Below are 19729 nucleotides of genomic sequence, written 5' to 3' on the forward strand. Positions count from 1 at the left end.
GAAAAAAAATCAATTTCAAAAAAGCAATGCAGTTAACAATAGCAATACAAGTGATCTCCCAGGGATTACTTACCAAATAAACCATCTCCCAAATAAATCACCAAAGAAGCCTTTGTTTCAGGCTACCACAGCTAGCTAATATCAAGCAAAATATACATGACAGTCTACAGAGAAGTCTGGAAGTGCAAATATGTATAAAAAATCAGGAATTTCATATTATTTTTGTTTTTTCATTTTGCTCAACCATACTTTCTAATTTTCCCAAAAAATAAGTCACATTTATATAAAGAGAAAATAGTTACCAACCTTCAAAATTCTATTAAGAAAAATAGCCAAGTGATTTCACCATGTATGATGACTGAGCTAATTTGCCCAAAATTATTGACTAATGTATCAAAATTTAATACATCAACTTTAGAAATTTAAATGTCAACATAATTGTTAATAATAAGTCATTGGGTTAAATATTATAAATATTTTCAATACTCTTCTGAGGCCAAAAAATTGGTTATAAGGTCTTTTCATAAATTAATATTAAAATAGGTAATATTAAAAAATATTTATCAACAAACCATGAAAAATATCATTATGTATCTTTTCACATGTTATTCAACATATTTATTGAATATCAACTACATGGAAGCATTATTCCAAGTGAGGAGGAAAATAGATAAAAACTACTGAGTGCCAGACCCGTCATAAATATTTCACACATAAGGTATCCTTTATTCCCCACAACAACAGTGTGAGCAGACGCTAACATAATCTCCATCTTCACATGGGAAAACTGAGCCACACAGAACGAAGCAACTGGTATAGAATCACAGAGCAGTGGATGTCAGTGGCAGCATCCAAACCTGGTGAATCTGATCTAGAGTCTACAGTCTTAACCAAAATGTTGAACACAATGCCCAGGGGTAAACAAGATAAAAAGGTTTGTGTTCTCATGAAGCGCACCTGTTAGTAGCAGAATACAGAACTAGGCAAATAAAGAAGAAAGTCATCAGATAATGATAAGCTTTGAAGAAAATAAAATATAAGAGACAGTGAAGGATGCCTGTCAGGAAAGCCTATGTGAGATGGCATTTAAGCTGAGACCTGAAGGACACGAAGCAGCCAGTCCTGTAAAAATCTGGGGAAAGAGTGTTCGAAGTAGACAAAACATCTATGCAAAGGCTCTGAGTAAGAGCAACGTTGATGTGCCTGAAGAATAGGAATGAGGGTACAGAAGAGATGACTTTTGAAAAGTAGGGCCTCATAGACAATGGGAAAAAAATGTGGCCTTTATCCCGAGTATGATGAGAAGCCATTGGAGGGATTTGGGAAGAAGTCAGCACCATGATTTTATTTGCGCTTATAAAATATCCCTTTATGGAGCATGGATTGTAAGGGAAGCATGAGGGGAAGCAGAGAGACCAGGAGGCTACTGCAGTGGGATAAGTGAGAGTGGCAGGCGGCTGAGGTGGGGAAAGAAAAGATGGATAGAAGCAGACAGAATCAGATATGTTCCAGAGATAGACCCAGCAGGACTTTCTAATGGATTGATGTGGCGGGTGAAGAAAGAGAGGAAGCAAAGATGATAATTAAGTTTTTGGCTTGAGCAATTTTGGGATGGTGGTAATACATATTGAAATAGGAATGATGGAGAATGAGATGGGCCAGGGAAAAATCAAGCTAGGTTTTAAATGCTTATTTACATCTAAGGTGAGATTTCAAAAAGGGAGTTGGATAAGTGAACTGAAGCGCTATGAGGAGTCACCTTGGAGAGGGGACTTTGGCAGCCATCAGTGTATAGATGGTATTTAAAGCCTCTGGACTGGATGAAATGTGCAGGGAGAGCAAGTAAGGAGGCTGAAGCCAAGCCCCTGGGTACTTGAACTTACAGGACTGAGCAGGGGCAGGAGCAAGTGGAGAAAGCCTGGAAAGGGGCAGCCCCTGAGGCCAGAGAAAGCTAAAAGCAGCTCGATAAACAAAAGATTAGCAATAATCCTAGAGATCCAGAAGGAGGGAGTGCTCATCTGGGTGGAACTCTTTCTCAAGTATTGAGTGAAGGGAAGCAGTATCTTACTTTAGACCAACAATATGTTCTTGCAAATCTTGTGTAAATTTAAACCTCTCATTCTTACAGAAAAGCCTGATACCTTAAAGAACACTAAAATAAAGAATTTTACAAAGTTAAACATCTTGTATAAAATGAAGAGTGCGTCTCTTAAATAATCAAATGAATAAACCAAGACTGTCATATATCAGCCTGCTTAAAACAGAATTATCCTGTAGTAGACCAAATCCTGGGTGAGATCACTTTAAGGTTTGAACACAATTTCAGATGCCACCAGAAGTCAGCTCTAATATTTGGGTCATACTGTGCTATCTTTACCTTCTAGAGTTCACGCAAAAATTATCACCATCTTAGTTACTAACATTGATTAAATGCTTACTTTATATTAATTAATTTAATCCTCACCAGAATCTTATGAATTAAATATTTTTATTATATCCACTTATTTTGTGTGTGTGTATGAGGAAGATAAGCCCTGAGCTAACATCTGCCAATCCTCCTCTTTTGCTGAGGAAGACTGGCCCTGGGCTAACATCTGTGCCTATCTTCCTCCACTTTATATGGGATGCCACCACAGCATGGCCTGACAAGTGGTGCATCGGTGCGTGCCCGGGATCCGAACCCAGGCCACCTCAGCGGAGCGCGCGCACTTAACCGCTATGCCATGGGGCCGGCGCCTTATCCACTTTTTATTTTAGGATGAGGAACTGACTCTAAGAGAGGTTGAAGCGACTTTCTCAATGTCAGCTAGAATCCCATATTGGTCATAACTAGAGACTTTGGTCCTTATTTTGATAACAATTAAATACCTCAGGGCTCCGCCCTTAAAATTTCTTGGTAAAGTTTGTTCCCTGCCTTATTTTCTCTGCTATCCGTCTACTTCATATACCCATACTACCAATAAGAGAGAGACAAAAAAAAACAAGGTAAAGTAATAAGAAAAGAATGAACGAGAAATGGAAGAAGAGATAATCATAACTGAAAACTCAGCTAAAAAAGTGACCGTGAGGGGCCAGCCTGGTGGCGTAGCAGTTAAGTGCGCGAGCTCCGCTTCGGCGGCCTGGGGCTCGCAGGTTCAGATCCCAGGCGCGCACCAACGCACCGCTTGTCAAGCCATGCTGTGGTGGAGTCCCATATAAAGTAGAGGAAGATGGGCATGCATGTTAGCCCAGGGTCAATCTTCCTCGGTAAAAAGAGGAGGAGTGGCAACGGATGTTAGCTCAGGGCTAATCTTCCTCACACGCACAGAAAAAAAGTGACTATGATTGAGTTTTTGAGTTTCCTAGCAGCACAGGCAAAAAGGAATACACAATGGATTACAAATTTCCATTATCTAATAAAAGGAAACATACCAGTTAGGCAAGAGACATTTCTTGTCCCAATCCTTAAGTCCAACAGTACTTCTTACATGTGTTTATTTTAGGGAAACTGAACCATATAGCGATCAGAGACTTCAAGAGCAATTCCTTCAATGGCAAAGGAATATTCTTCATCTGATTGTACCTAGAATTTTCCATTTAAAATGTGGTCAACAGCTCAGTATTCTCTAGTGTGAGACTGTTACACAGCTCATGGTCATCTCAACTTTTTTAAACAACGTTAAGTCCAATGACTTAAGGTCCATGACCTGAACTTTCACAACTGTCATGTGGGCTCAGGAGAAATAAGACCTATTGCATACTTTGTACAAATGGCCTATATCACATCTCTCTCAGAGGTGGCAGCATCTACGTGAAATGAAATCTTGGCAAAAATTTCAACACATTGCTTGCCCCCCAGCTCCAATTTATATCCCTTCACAAGCAAATTACCATGGGTTTTAACTAATGAAAAACCGGTTTGTTTTTAGAAAACATCCTCATTATCGGCTAATATAACAGAAATGACCAGGAAGAGTATGATTTAATATGGATTAAATGTGACTACAACTCAGAAGCTTTCTTCTTGTTGAATTATATAATCAAAACTATTAAACGGCATTTCAAAATGCTTTTCATAATCCTGGGACCATTAATATCACGTTCAAATCACTGTGGATTTTTGTTGTTGTTGTTGTTGCTTTTACTATTCATAGGGATACAATGAGTCATTGGCACATTTCCAGTGCAAGATGCATTTGAATAATACATGACATGCCCTTTAGCTAGCATCATGATGCCAGATTTAAAACAAGGTAAGAAGTTTCCTCCGTGTACACTTGCAGTGTTCAGCTGTTCATAATCTATAGCGTTAACAATTTATCATCAAACCCAGCGACTTGCTGCCAACTTATCAAAGTGGCCACTGGATGCATATGATCAAGTCTGAGCATCTGGCTCTCCTCTGTTCCTGACATTAGCACAGACAACAGAATCAGTGGACTATTGAATGCAATTACAGTAAGCGAGACAGACAATAAAGATTGATAGCGCCTTCTCTTTTTATCACACACAAAACTAGTGGGGGTTAAAGCTTTGCCTTGAGCTGCCTTCATTTAACAATGATTGAAAATATGCAATTGTGTTGGTAAAACACTGTAGCCTGTACCACTTCATTTACTGGACACATTATCAAATTAAATGAAAAGTGAACTGCCAAAAGCAACAGTTATTATATATTAATGATGAATATTTACTTAGCATTGTTCACAAATCATACAGAGAACAGAATCCTTCTTGTTATCTTCTTTGCAGGTTACAGTTGAGTAGGTTTAACATTTCTATGTTTACGTTAAGTCTTCTGTCTACAAATCTCTAAATACAGACTTGCACGATTGGTTTTGTGACTATCCATGTGATTACAATGTGTAATTAATAAAATGTTCTAGTTGTAGATGAATCCTAATTATTGAAGAGCTTTTTTCCCCTTTATGACAATTCTCATTCTCGTAGCTGTTTTTGTAGCAAGAGAAACTTAGCCGGGGTGTTTGCTGTGACCGAGAACTCCAGCTTCGTCGAGCTTCCAAAATATGGAATGTGAAAAAGACCCCCAAGATACAGACAAGTCAAAACTTTATATTTTATATTTTTCTCCAAAGAGTATTCTTTAGTAGCCATTGGGGGATACAACAGTTCACCCGTAATTTGACTTCTAAAGCAAGAAATACATAAGCAGCAGAAGACAAAATGGATCAGTATAGAACTATTGAGCAGACAAGGGAAGTGGACCCAATTCCATGGTTCATACAGGAGGAAACTGCATTCTAAGCAAATATCCACAGATCTAGGAATACAAAAATAAGTGTCTCATTGTTAAGTGGACAAACATTTGGTGTGCATACTGGCATGTCAGAAAGACATGATGGCAGGCAGTCATGACTGTTCAAAGTTATGTAGATTAATTCAAGGTTCTTCTAAAAACATACACATCTGGCCCTTCCTTTCCAATGATAGTACAGGAAAAGAAGGCGCTCATATATGCAATGTACTCATGTCTCTTCTCTAAGAGCTCAATAACCTGAAAAACTCTGTGACGTATGCCAAAGAAAAAGAAAATAAGAAGAGGTAAAAGAAAAGAGAAGGTAAAGAACCAATCATGGGTTTTCTAAAACCATCCCACTGGTTATTCTGCAAACAATTAGGTACATGCTCAGAAGTGTTGAGTTTGGAATTAGAGCACCGACCATATGCAGTATTAATAAATAGCAGCATGAGGTATAGGATATTCAGCAAGCGTGGAAAACTCACCAAAGTAATAGCATCACCTCAGTAGACTGAGAATATGGAAAGCCAAAAAGGAGTGCTGAACCAGTATTCATGAAATGTTAAGGAAACAATTATGTTCTCTAGAATTTACCTTCAAGCAAAATCTAAGTGAAAGCACTCTTTCTAGGCACATTCAAATTCTAAGGTCCATGTGTAGCTTTTGCCAGTTACTCTCAAATTCGGCTAACTACCAGACTTATCTCAGGAGCTTTGTAAAATGTAGAGCCCTGGGTCCCAATCTTCAGGATTTTTATTCAATACATTTCGGGTGGAGCAATGGGTACTCACTATGGAATATGTGGCAAATAAAATACGAAAAAGCAGAAAGAAAATCTATCACTTATAAAGCTACCATTCGTGATCCATCTTTTTATCCATGCAAATCTTCTTACTTATGAATGTAAATTTCTTAAGTCAGTAATATTTCCAATAACTTTGGGGGGTCACTTTAAAAAAATTTAAATGAAAAGGAACTATATGCTTATGGCTAAAAATCAATACACTACATATCAATACAAGTAAAAACATGAAAGAAGGCTCTTGCTAGCCCCTCAATAACCATCCCTCACAGAGTTAAATATTGTTAAATAAATATGTCTTTATAGTCTATGTATTCACTTTCATTTATTCGTGTATGTATTTTATATAATCAAAATTGGACTACACATACTGTTCTGTGAATTGACTTTTTCACTTCACGTTATTCTGATTTATATCTCGAGCTATCTAAAACTATTTCTCTTATTGTTTTTAATGGCTATATAGCATTCCATAATATAAATAATCATAATTATTTTAGCCTTTTCCTTGCTTTTTCTGTTGTTCCTAACTTGTTAGTTAGTTTAAATATATATACACACACACACACACGCACACACGCATATGATTCTATGGACATCTTTATTGTACCTTCATTTACATGTAAGTTTTTTTGCATTATAGATTCCAAGAAATGGAATTTCTGTTTCAAAGGTATGTGAATTTAAAATTTTAATAGATACTAAAAAATTGCCCTTCCAAAATCGCTATATCATTTTCTATTCTCACCTACAAAAAGTACAAGAGGGTCTATTTTTCCACAACTCATTGATGCTAAATATTTTTCATCATTTAAAATTTTACCAATCTAATGTATTAAAAGTGACATCTCATTTTGAATTTTCATTCTCAGCTTCATTTTATATGTTATTAGCCATTCTCATTTCTTCTATGACCCGCCTGTTCATATCCTATACCCATTTTTTTATTGTGTGATTTATCTTTTTCTTATGATTTCCAAAAAGCTCTCTACTTGACTTTTAACTTTGTATAATGTAAATTCAGAGACGTTTTGTCTGTTCCTTAGAATGGTCTCTTCCAACTGACAATTATAAAAAAATCATCTCTTGTGTTATATTTTTATGGTTTCTAAAGTTTAGATTTTGAATATCTCTGGAGTTTATTTTTACTTACAATATGAAAATATGTGTTTTTTTTTTTAAATTCCTCCAAAATAAGTGATTCTTATTACCATCCAAATACAGCAACCACCGCCATAGATTGCAGCGGAGCCCAAATGCCTGTGTTTGAATCCTGGCAATTCTTTTTACTGCATTGTTCATCTGTAAACTTGAAATAATATACCTATCTCATAGGATTATGGGAAGATTAAAAGAGATAAGAAATATAAAGAGCCTAGCATGGTGGGTCCCACAGAGAAAATGCTCAATAAACATTAGCTATTAGGGTCATTAGTATTATTATTTTAACATAGCTCAAACACCTTGTTTTTGTATTCAATTCAAAGGGTCTTTCTGTTTCCCAAACTTCTCCCAAAATTGAGGGCTATGTCTTGATGTAGATTTTCGTGGGACAATCCCCTTTATAGAGCCAATGTCTCCTTAATGAAATGCCACTTTTTATTTCCTTGGTCACCAGACTATTTCTAAAGTAGTTGAGCCCTGAGGGCCTTAAGAGTAAAGTGTTGGCTCAGGAGAGTTGATTACAGTACACCATTTTGAGTGTTGCTGGCAACACTTTCCTTAATCAAAGAACACGTTTGGTACTTAACTACACATTTTAAAAAGAGTTGTGGGTAACCTCTGTCTGGCAGACCAGTCTTGAATGCCTGGTGGACCCTAATGTGTCTGGGACTCCTAGACTCCAAGGCTGAGCCACTGTCTCCCGTGGACAAAGGAAGGGCCTGGTGGCCCATCACTCTGAGAGATCAGAGGCCACACACCCGGTCTGTGCCACGCACGCCGCACAGGCTCCGATTCTCCTGGGGAAAAAAAACGCCAGCTTCCTGAGGACCCTCAGGCTCTCAGAAGACCCAGCCCCTCTTTTCTACTGTCCCAACTCATTACTCTACATTTTGATGAAGGAGCTTTGGGTCTTTGGAGGACAGGAGGTGACATCAAAGCCTGCTTGTGCTTTATCCACACTTTGTGAGTCCAACTCTCTATCCAAGTCCACTTAAAAAATTTAAAAAAGAACCTGCTCCTAGCTCCACCTCTAAAAGCAGGAAATAAGTCTGTAATCTGAGAAAATTCTGAAAGGGTATGACATTTTGTACAGCACCAGGGCAAATGTCGCATTCTATAAGTATCTGTGGTTATTATGATTATTAGATAAATAACATTGGTTGAGTACTGTCTTAGTCTGCCAGGGCTGCTATAACAAAATATCATAGACTGGGTGGCTTAATCAACAGAAATTTCTTTCTCACAGTTCTGGAGGCTGGGAAGTCCAAGAGCAAGGTGCAGGCAGATTCAGTGTCTGGTGAGAGGCTACTTCTTGGCTTGTGGACAACCACCTTCTAGCTGTGTCCTCACATGGCCTTTCCTCAGTGGTGCCCCTAGAGAGAGAATCTCTCTCTCTTCCTCCTCTTCTAAGGGCACTAATGCTATCATGAGGGTCCCACTCTCATGATCTAATCTAAACTTAATTGCCTCTCAAAGGCCCCACCCTCTAATACTATCACACTGGAGGTTAGGACTCCAACTTACCAATTTGGGGAGCTCACAAACATTCAGCCCACAACAAGCACTTACTGTGAGTCAGGCACCATGCTGAGGACTTTACATGTATTATCTCAATTAATCCTCCCAGCAACCCTTTGAAGCACTTGTATGCATTAACCGCAACACGCACAGGAAGAATCAATTGGAGGCGCAGTGTAGCTGAGTAACTTGCTCACGGTCAGTGTTAGCGTGTGGTGGGGCTGACTTGAAAACCTGCTCTCTTAACCCCCATGATGAAACTTTCTGCCTGCTGCCATGCTGTTACAGCAGGAAAAAGAGATGACTTCCTTTTTCAAAAAATTCAAACAAGATTAATTTGTTTTCTTAAATAAGCTTTTCTCTCTCCCTAACCCTCACTTCTTAAAACAATAAAACACAACCACCTACATTAATTGTAATAAATTACTTTCAATCAGTTATAATAAAAATGCAGAAGAGAATGAAGGTTGGAGGAATAAATCTCAAGTAAGCTAGTAGAAATGAATGAAAATGTTATCATTCTACCAAGTATTTTGGAAATCCAGTTGTTATGGGCTGAATTGTGTGCTCCCAAATTTATATATCGAAGTCCTAACCTTCTCAGAATATGATCACATTTGGAGATAAGGTCTTTAAAGAAGTGATTAAGTTAAAATCAAGACTTTAGGATGGGCCCTAATCCAATATGACAGGTGCCTTTATAAGAAGGGGAAATTTCCACACAAAGAGACACCAGACACATGTGCATGCAGAGGGACAACCATGTGAAGGCACAGGGAGAAGACGGCCACCTGCAAGCCGAGGTGAGAGGCCTCAGCAGAAACCAACCCTGCCAGCACCTTGATCTCAGACTTCCAGCCTCAGGAACTGTGAGAAAATAAATCTCTGTTGTTTAAGTCAGCCAGTCTATGTTATTTGTCATGGCCGCCCTAGCAAATTAATACACCAGTATTTTTGTCAAAGAAACAGAGGGAGCCAGAATGTGGGATTCACTGGGAATTTCACTCTAACTCACAACTTCTATACAGGCTACTAGTAATTTGCAAGAATTTTTTTAAGTGAGGGATTAAAGTGGGAGTCTAAAGGGTACAAAGATAATCTTAGGCCTGGGGAAAATAATTATTTTCACTTGAAAAAACTCAATTTTCATAATCAGGACTTTATAAATACCCTGTACATAGATTGGTAGATATTCTCTTCCTCTCTGTCTCTCCTCCTGTTAACATTTCATTCACCATCCTTACTGTGCTCAGCCTCATCTTCTCCACAGGTGGATAGGTGTGCTGATTAGACTAAGAATACATCCGACTATAGAGAAATGAGTTAGCTAGAGACATAGCATGAGGTTCTGATCGGAAAACTTCTCCTTAACATCTAGTTCAGATTATATATTGGTTGAGCAGGACAAATAGCAAGAAATCAACTAATATCAGCTACTTGTGGTTTACTCACTCACATTACCTCATCACAGCCACGTCTCCTCTTTTGCCATCAGTCAATGGGCCAGGAGCAAAATCAAACACTGACCTGAGCTGGAACGTTCTCCGGATCACAGCCATGCTCCCCCAGGAGCTGTGGGATAGCTGGATTTGTGCCAGAAGTCAGCCTTCTCTCATCCCTGTTCACTAATAACCTTTCCTTGCTTTTGTTTGGATCTTAACGACCTCAACCCTTCATAAGAGGTTTGCCTCTTTTTTTTTTCTCGACATGAACACAAAATGGCAGATAACCCAAAGAAGTAAATATAATTTAGATGTAAAATAAAATCTATCTACTAGTGTGTGTATGCATGCATGTGTGTCTCATTGGCATGCACCAGATTGAACTAAATGGCAGGAATTTCCCAAGGGAAAATAACCTCCAGATACTGCTGCAAAAGCTTTATTCCCCACACTCTGCAAATTATTTAATTTAAACACTGCTTGATATGACTCTCTGAGGAGAAGGGTGTTTCCCCAGATCCATTTTTAATTTGTTGGTGTGTATATGCATGTGTGCATATAGAACCAGCACCACAAAAGCTTTTGCTGCTACAGCGAGGCTAAGCACGAGCTTCTGATTGCAGAACCAGGAACTGTAAATTGCTGTTTAAAACCAGGAAAATGATGAAATGCACATGTAATTTCTTCTTCTTTTTTTGGTGACGAAAAATAGGTAGAGGTTCAGTTGTTCATCTCCTAAGGTCCCCACCCCCAGACACTTCCCATTTCCTTGGGAGATAAAACTAAATATTTTTTAAAATCTTGTGTGTGCGTGTGTGTGTATACACGTACCATGGCTAATTTCTCACAGTAGGAAATGGTCACTTTCATTGACGCATTTTACTAAAGCAGGAGAAGCAATGCAAAGATTAAAGAATCAGTTTTCATCAGGATCCGCAGCGTTGCCAAATTTCATCATGAAAAATCTTGCCTTTTTAAAGGGTTTATAGGTCCCATTAAAGGATTCAAATGAATTTCTCCCCTAGACAGAATTTCTTTACGTCAGATTCCACAGAAGGGCTAACCCCGCCACAAATGCAAACTTGCACACACAGGGCCCACACTGGAGATAGTCTTGTTATGTTGGCTAAATCAATTTAAAAGCAAATAAGCATTAGACAATAATTTCAATATTAACTTACTCTTCTCGCTTCTTCATCAGAGCAAGCTAAACGTAAGTGAACTCCTTTCACCCTTCACAGAGGCTGCCCACCCCCCCGTTCTCTCCCTATGTGGTGCCCTCCACACAGGTAAAGTGACCTCCTTCCCCTACCAGTCTAGTTATTTATTGACATAAGCTTGCATTCTGGGGCATTATCAGCTTAATGCATAATTCAGATTCCCTTGCATGTGGCCTGCACTTATGCCTTATCCCCTGCATTCTGAAGGAAAGATAAGAGGAAGTATCCCAAAGTGGGCACACGAAAGGATTCCTGAACATCACCATTGCTCCCCACGCCAGTGCTACCCACTCTCAGAAAACTGCACGCCTTGCAGCTCCCACACACCCCAGAAATGTGCCCTACAGAGAATAAAACAATCCCAGAGAAGGTCCAAGAGTTTACACCCAGCGGGGATCGAGAACTTTCAGGAAGAAGAGGTCTCTAAAAGTGGAAAAATCACAATTATTATTACCTTAAAAGTCACATTCCAGACCAGCAGCCAGATGTTTTCAGCAAAGCAATAGTTTCAAATCTCTGTAATTCAAAAAAAAAAGAAAAACCAGGTTTAGAATTTTTTTCCGGTGGGGCAGGGAAAGCTGTGTTTGCGGTGGAAAGGGAGAGAGGAGGGTGACTGGGATGAGAGGGGCAGATGAAAAGACTTCTTAACATGTTGGAGGGAAGAAGAAAAGAAAACGCCAAAAAGGAAGGGGGCAGGGATGAAGGGTTAGGGGGCAAACTGACTGGGGACAGGAGAGGAGAGAAAGATAGGAGTTGGAGAAGAGAGGGCTTCAAGATCAACTGTATTAGAAGGTTAATTCAGTCGAAATCAATTCAGTACAAGTGGCTCCAGTGATTTTTTTTCCTATACTGAATTGACCGCCTTCTGATTGAATTGATTAACTCAACTAGTTATTTTTAATGATGTGTGAAAAGAGAGAAAATGAGTAGATAAGCCCACCTGCAAATGCATAGATCCAGGTAACCTGTATGCTCTGATTTGAACACATTAACAACTACACCAGCATGAAAAAAAATACATGCACACATGCATGTATGCATATGCATGTGTGCACGGCAATGCAATATTTTATAGAAAAGTGCCATTGCTGTCCCCAGAATATTCACAAGCATGCTATATATACACACACACATATATTCTGAGTTTTGTTCTTTCTATGGTCCAAAAATTAATTGTCTTTTTGGAAAGCAGTTTATCTTTGATAGAGTAAGTATGCTGCATAAATGCACCAGTATCAGTTGTCGGCACCATTTTAAAAGTAAAGTTCACCTCCCCCTAATGCTCTTCTGTCAAAGTCAGGACATAACACTAAAAATCATAAGGTCATCAATATCATTTGGACATATTACTAAATATAGGATTCTAGTAGATGCTTTTTACATGCATTTTGAGTCCACCAAGCAATAATTCCTCCTTTTTTATAAACACAAAGACATGAATTATTAAAAAATTAAAGACATTTAGAATAATGGTCCTCCATACGCAAAGTATTTATTTCAACTTTCATCATTCATAGTTTATTGTATTGATTTTTTTTTTTCATCAGTTTACTTAGCATTAGGCTTCCACTGAACTCATCAATAAGAAATGAATTTTGGTAACTTTCAAATCCACTATATTATTTTTCCTTTTATTTGTAGTGAATTTTTTTTCTCTCAATGGTATTACTACAATAAGTCAGTCATTATTTCTTTATGTTTTCCCTTCTTTCTTCAGTATTTCATTTCCCTTTCCAGCACATCTTGTGATCACAAAGAAAACAGAGACACTTATTTCTTTTAACAGTTGAAATTGCTGCAAGTGATTTAGCTGTCATTTAATTTGATTCCTCTCTTCTGTCTGTGGAGAAATATGTTTAATGTACTGGAAATTATGTTAATAAGAAAAAGCATTATCTCATTTAATGAAATAAATATACAAATATTTCAAAATAAAATAAAGAGGCAATCTTCACTGAGAAAAATGTCTCTTATGGTTTGCATAAAATAAACAAATGAGAAAAAAATCATGAATACATTGAAACACCGACAAAAATTATGCCCACATTCAAAAGGGGAAGGGAATCTTGGTAACTGAATTACCCAGAATTTAATCCAAAAAATTTTTTTAAATATGGGCACATATTAAGAATCAGATTATTAATTTTATATTTCTGATTACCTCAAGAAAGAACATGTTATTTTTCCAGAACGGACACTGAGTTTTTGAAAAGTTTTCTTTGTATTTTTTCTCTTCTATTTCAATTGGTCTTTCAATGATTGCTATTGCTTGAATTAATAATTATCAGCAATCTCATTGAAAATATGACCCAACCCATGTAACTATAAAAAAGGTTAGAATTCCTTTGATTTTGCTAATCAAAACAGAATCAATGAACTCGTTCCAAAGCCTTTATATATTAAAATTTATCTAATGCACAAAAAGGTTAAATAAATATTTTTAGTGATTTGAGCAAAACTTGAAGCAATTAGGTAATAAAAGCATGACCACAGTAACAGAAACACATAATTAGCAATTTAATTACTGGCATGAAGACAAGCTAAAGATGTCAATAAAAAAAAATCTTTAGTGACAAGCTGATTTTATTCTCTTTACTGCAATTTGTGAGAAACATTCACCACCTGATGAGCAAAACAATTTTAATACAAAATATCTACCCCTCTACAAACTGAAATACCCAATTTCAAATATTTCTGATTTCATATCATTGCATAGTGAATCATTACATTTTCTCCTATTTAGATCAGCACTTTCTCTTCTCTGAAAATCAGTATTTTCATTTAGCAAGTAAAGAACATTATATTTTCTAAAATGAGTTAAAGTTGCAGGTGTTCTTTGTTTCAATTTCATTTTTTTCCAGCTTTAAAAATGTGTTTGACAGAAATGCTTCCCTGTATCTGACATTCCAAATATCCTATCTTTTCTCATCTCCTAAGTTTCAACTGAGAAACACACATAAACCATGGATTATTTTAAAAGGAGATAAATGCCAACTATAGTAGAAATAGTTGGGCTAATTAGGCATTCCTCCAGGGCTGTCACAATTTCTTTTTCTCCCCCATCTCTGTATTTAGACTTATAGGTGGGAGGTAACGGAGAGAAATGAGTAAGTTCAGTATATTGTGATACAGTCCACTTGTATTTTTTCATCACAATCCCAAGTTTCAGATTTTTAACAGTCTGAACTACTTATCTTAAAGTGTTCAATGAATGCTTACTACCTTATATGTCACTGGTATTTTACCAGTAGCAGAAAACAGATATTTCAAGATAGAACCATATTGAAAGAAGTTTTCCATCTTGTGATAAAAAGTGAATCATCTTGGCTGGTGTTCAACAGCCACTTGTGCAAGCCCAGTGCATGGAGTGAAATCATGAAAGCCAGACTTGCTAAGAAGCTTGCTCTATAAATACTCCTGGGGCATGATGGAATACTCTAAAAAACAAACTCTAGCCACCAAGAACATAATAAAAAATATCTCCTAATAACATTGCCTTTTATAATTAACCTACTGATTCTAATCATTTTGACATGTAGTTCCAATCAGATATCCTAACTAAATATTCTGGTCTTGAGAGACGGGTATATAAAATACAAAATCAAAGTTTCTAAAGAAAGTGAAAATGTTTTAAAAAGCATCTTTTACTTAGCTATAACTTGATAAATGCGAAGAAAGCAAATAATTGGAAGATGACATTTTTGGGACCTCTTGGCTAACATATTGGTTACTAGAACCATTCATTTATTACATATATTTGGATTAGAGGTCCCGCACTTCCTTAAGAAGTTCTCTTTTCTAGTGAGCTTTTAATCACTGTTCATTATATATCACCATCGGCTTCTAAGTTTCTGTTTTACAATAAACCTAAACTTACTTGGATTTTTCAACTGTAATCATCTAGGCTTGAAACTCTATTTCCTCCTATACCTTTATAGTCCAGATACAAGTTGCCATTAACAAGCATGTTAATTTACAAACCTCCATGGAACAGCTACTATATTAGCCATTATGGAGAATAGTTAAGCAATGGTACCTGCCTTTGGGAAGCTTCCAGTCTAGTTAAGATGGTGTGCCCAAAGGTAACGTTGCCTCATAATGCAAGTGTAGTTAGGATAAATGCCAAACAGCTGACATAATAAATACAAGAATAAAAGGAGCACAGTGTCTTTGTGGGTAGACCCCTTTATAAGTGGGCACCATGGGAGAATTTTATAAAGCTTTAAAATACAACATCTCATTTGAACTCATTTGAACTTCACCTATAAACAGCCCCCGTATAGGTGAAGAAATCGAGATTCAAAGAGGTTAAATAATTTACCCAAACAAAAATGTATTAGAATGGGGACTCAATCATAGTTCTGTTGACTCTAAGTTCTAGGTATGAATAAAAAAGCATTTGAGATGAAGGAATGATCAAAGAAGTATGTCAGGTAGAGAGGAAAGGAAGGGATTCATGAAACACGTGCAGGACGAAGGTGGATTGTTTACCTAGGGAGTGCAGCAAGAGCAGTGAGAGAAAAATTGGAAATAAAAAAGATGGGAGCAATGGAAAATTGGGAATGTGTTCTCTAGGCAGTGAGGAGTCTTTTGATGGTTTCTGAACAGAATGATGAATGCAGAGTAAAGCATGAATTGAAAAGGCCGAGAGACAAAAGGCAAAAGGTAGATGCTGCTGGTGTTCCATCCAGACTGCTTGACCCAGGGGCAGCCATCTCCTAGCTGCTGGGAGCTTGGCTGCTAAAGGTCTCAGCTGCCCCCTTTTCTGAAGAACTGTCCTCAACCTACCAGGATCCACTTCACTAGAGAGGTTAAAACTTCTTCTAACAACCCATACAAGGACCGCCTGACATGAGGGGTACAAAAGCCATCTCCTTCGACTTGAGGGACATCAACTTGGTGGGGTAAGCTGAAGCTAGACTCTAGCTAAGGCCACATGCCCTGCCTTGCTTCCTCACTCCCTTCCTCCTCTTCAAAGCATCCTCTCTCAGGCTCTGCAGCTAGGGAACCCTACCAGAGAGGAGGCAGTTAGAGCCTGCAGTGTCTTCCCCTCCCTTGAAGGAAGAATGACTCATGATATTAACAGCTGAGCAACAGCAACTTGACCCTGGGACTCACCCAGAAAAGCATCAATGCACAGGAAAAGCAACCAGGGTATACATGCAGGCCACCTAAATGTGATTTTGCTTTTCTGGGCTTCTTGACTTTAATTGTCCAAAGAATGAAATTTGTATGGCATCTATGGGGGGAAGTTTATAATTCGACCACTGTAGTGTGCACAGGAGATATAAGGAAGCCTCCATTTCAGGTGGATGTAGGAAAAAAAGGAATGCTCTCTTGTGACGGTAACCTACCAGAAACTCTGACTCTCCTCATCCAAACCCCATCTGAGCTTCACAGCTTAGTAAATCATTAACTTCCATTTCTCATCCACTGGGAAACACCTGCACTGCCTGCAAAAAACAAACCCTAAATTTACATCTATGTAAACTGTGAAATGAAAAAGAAAAAATAATACAATACTAGAAAACCAAAAAGCTTTCTTTTCTTCTTTCAATATAATAATCAGATTTCTCTTGAACCCCAACATAAATACCATAGTACCTTGTATTCTTATACAACGCATTGATATTCTCCATTACACCATTTAGGGACATTAAATACTGTTTGTGTCTAGGTGATATTTCCTGATTCTTCTCTCAAAAAACCCCTAGTGCTACTTAAGATGATGGTTATTTGCCACAAAAAGAAATATTTTGTTCAATGAACTCTCAGAGCATAAATTCTAAGACAATTCACAACAGTTCTATAACGAGGGAGGGAAGCAGAGAGGGGATGGGAGGAGAAGAGAGAGGGAGGGGATGATCCACGGGAGAATATGAAGATGTCATGCCCAAACTGCAAACCTTCATGAGCTTATATGGCTTAAATTTTCTTCTTAATGAAAATCCTTTCGTTTTCAAGAGAAATTTCTTTGAAACAATTTGGATCTAATATTCAATCTTTCTTCCTCTTTTCCTATACTGATAACTACCTGATGGCCAATCTTCTCTTCCTACTGTGTAGTTGGGTAACAAATTTATGCTAAGCATGAATATCCTGCATATGCAATGGGATTGGATGATTATTCATAAAAATTAATAGAGATGTCAAAGAGAATGTTAAAACTTGACAGCAGAGTTCTCAAACTTGAGCAAGCTTAACCTGGGGAGCCTGGTGAACATACAGATTCCTGGGCCTCAACCCCAGAATCTTGGATTCAGCAGATTTGAGGACAGGCCTGGGGTCTCTCAGTTTAGCAAGTACTACGGGTGATGCTGGTGCAGGTATCTGCAGACCAGACCTTGAAAGCCACTCTCTAATGAACTCATAGCAGTCTTTGAACCATCTTTGTGTGTGGTTCATAATCTCCCTTCTACTAAAAACCTCTTTTCTAGCCCAGATGACTGGGTTGATAAATGGTAGGCTTGACTGTTCCTAAATTATACACAAGGAATCATCAAATTCCTTGCTCTAAAACAAGGATGTCTATCTTGAAATGCACTCTTGTATGGAGGGTGAACATCACCGGTCATCAGAAGAAAAGACAACCCCTGAGTGTTGATGTTACTGCCCATGAAATATAGCCACCAACTTCCCCTGTGTAGACACTGGTTCTTATGTTGGATCATACCATTTGGAAATTAGACTTGGGTCTCAGATCAGTTTGGAGAATAGACTGTCATCATTTACAGTGATTCTTTTAAAAATTGAGTAATTTTTGCCTAAAGGCAAAATTAGCTAAGTATAAACTACAAATTTGTTACTGACTTATTTTCCCTTGAAGTAATGAAGAAATACTCAGAAAAAGATATTTCACTCCCATTTGGGATAAGGTAATCCGTCTTCAGCATCATGTAGGATATGTAATTGTGCATCAACAGGGATGAGCCAAAACTCAGTTTCTCTTATTTCTGGCAGTTTCTTAAAATAAACATTTGAGGCCACTGAAATGAACCCCAATAGTAATGGCAATGATGAAAATGAAAGAGGCAGACCTTACACTTACATGTAAAGACAAATTAATATTAGATGCTTTCCCAAAATACTGTCCATCTCTGGGGAAAGTAAAATGAAGCCAAAATACAATGTGTGGAAAGAGGTGCCATGAAGAAAGGTGCTTTTTTTTTGTAAATTGAATGTAATCCAACAAAGATTTGGCAGACTACATATTTAAAAGGTTGAGAATGCTTGCATAAATTGATTCATTCACACTGTTGTGAATCATTTAGCACACACTTCAGAGAGAGTTTAGCATCTTAGTCTCTGCCTCCCACTTCCTAAGAAAGGCTGTTAATCAAAATGAAGACTCCTCGATGCAGCCTTGGGAATGGGACAAAGAGATGAGAAGGAAGGAACACTGCATGGAACAATGCTCCTCCTCTAAGGGCAGTTTGAGGTTTTTTTGTTTTTCTCTGAGGGCGGAAGGTTTAACGCACTAGCGTCACATAAATTAATACACAGATTCTCAGACTGGGGTCATTATTACAGTTGCATAAAAACAAAAGCAAGCCCTATACTTAAAAAACGCTTTTGAATGTGCCTGAGTCAAACATATACCACCCATTTCACTTAAATGCAGCTCCCCCCTCAATTGTAAGATTATAAAGGGGAGCATTACTATAAATTATCTAAATTAAATGATTAAAAGCATCTCTATTTGTAAAAATCTTGCTGTGATTATAAAAGAAAATTAATTGTCTTTCTTTAAAGAAAAAATTATATATGCCATTTTAATACAGTTTTTTAAAATTATAAATCTACCAATTCAGTAGTAGTCTTTGACCAGGACATTAGAAATAGACCACGTAAAAGCTGAAGTTCACACATACTCACACACATACACGAAACTAATAACTTAATAAGGTCAATAAAATTTGCTAGATTTCTTTTATTTTGAAAGTGCCAGTAAATTTACTAGTACTTTAAAAATAAAAGATGATAAATTGTCAGTTAAGTAAATATGCAAGAGAGAAATTGTTAATGGTTAAGATTTATAAATGATGTTTTCAAGTAATTAAAATAATTAAAAAATTATAGTCAAAGAAAAAATGCACAGAATAAATATTTTTTTACTTTCCAATAGATGGACAAAAACAATGTAGAGGTTTATAAAACCAAAGTAAGATGAGCCACAGCAGTGGATGGGATGGATGGAATTGCATTGGCCACACGTCCCATGGAATTCCTCATTCCCCTTGCCACGACCACTATTCACAAAGTTAAGCTCTTAGATATGTGCCCTATCCCCACAAAGGTCTTCTTCCACAACTATTGCAATATAATAATGAGCTGTATTAACATG

The 19729-nt window shown here is 37.5% G+C and overlaps 1 long non-coding RNA gene across 2 annotated transcripts in view; it reads right to left on the reverse strand.

Moving 5' to 3' along the window:
* The window catches only part of LOC131411943 (uncharacterized), a 324554-nt gene that overhangs the window by 160203 nt on the left and 144622 nt on the right, over window positions 1-19729 (reverse strand). For both annotated transcript variants that reach the window (XR_009221676.1, XR_009221675.1), the window contains exon 2: window positions 11840-11901. This is a non-coding gene — a long non-coding RNA (uncharacterized LOC131411943). The remainder of the gene's footprint in view (window positions 1-11839; window positions 11902-19729) is intronic.

Source organism: Diceros bicornis, chromosome 12 (genome assembly GCF_020826845.1).
Source record: "Diceros bicornis minor isolate mBicDic1 chromosome 12, mDicBic1.mat.cur, whole genome shotgun sequence".
NCBI lineage: Eukaryota > Metazoa > Chordata > Mammalia > Perissodactyla > Rhinocerotidae > Diceros > Diceros bicornis.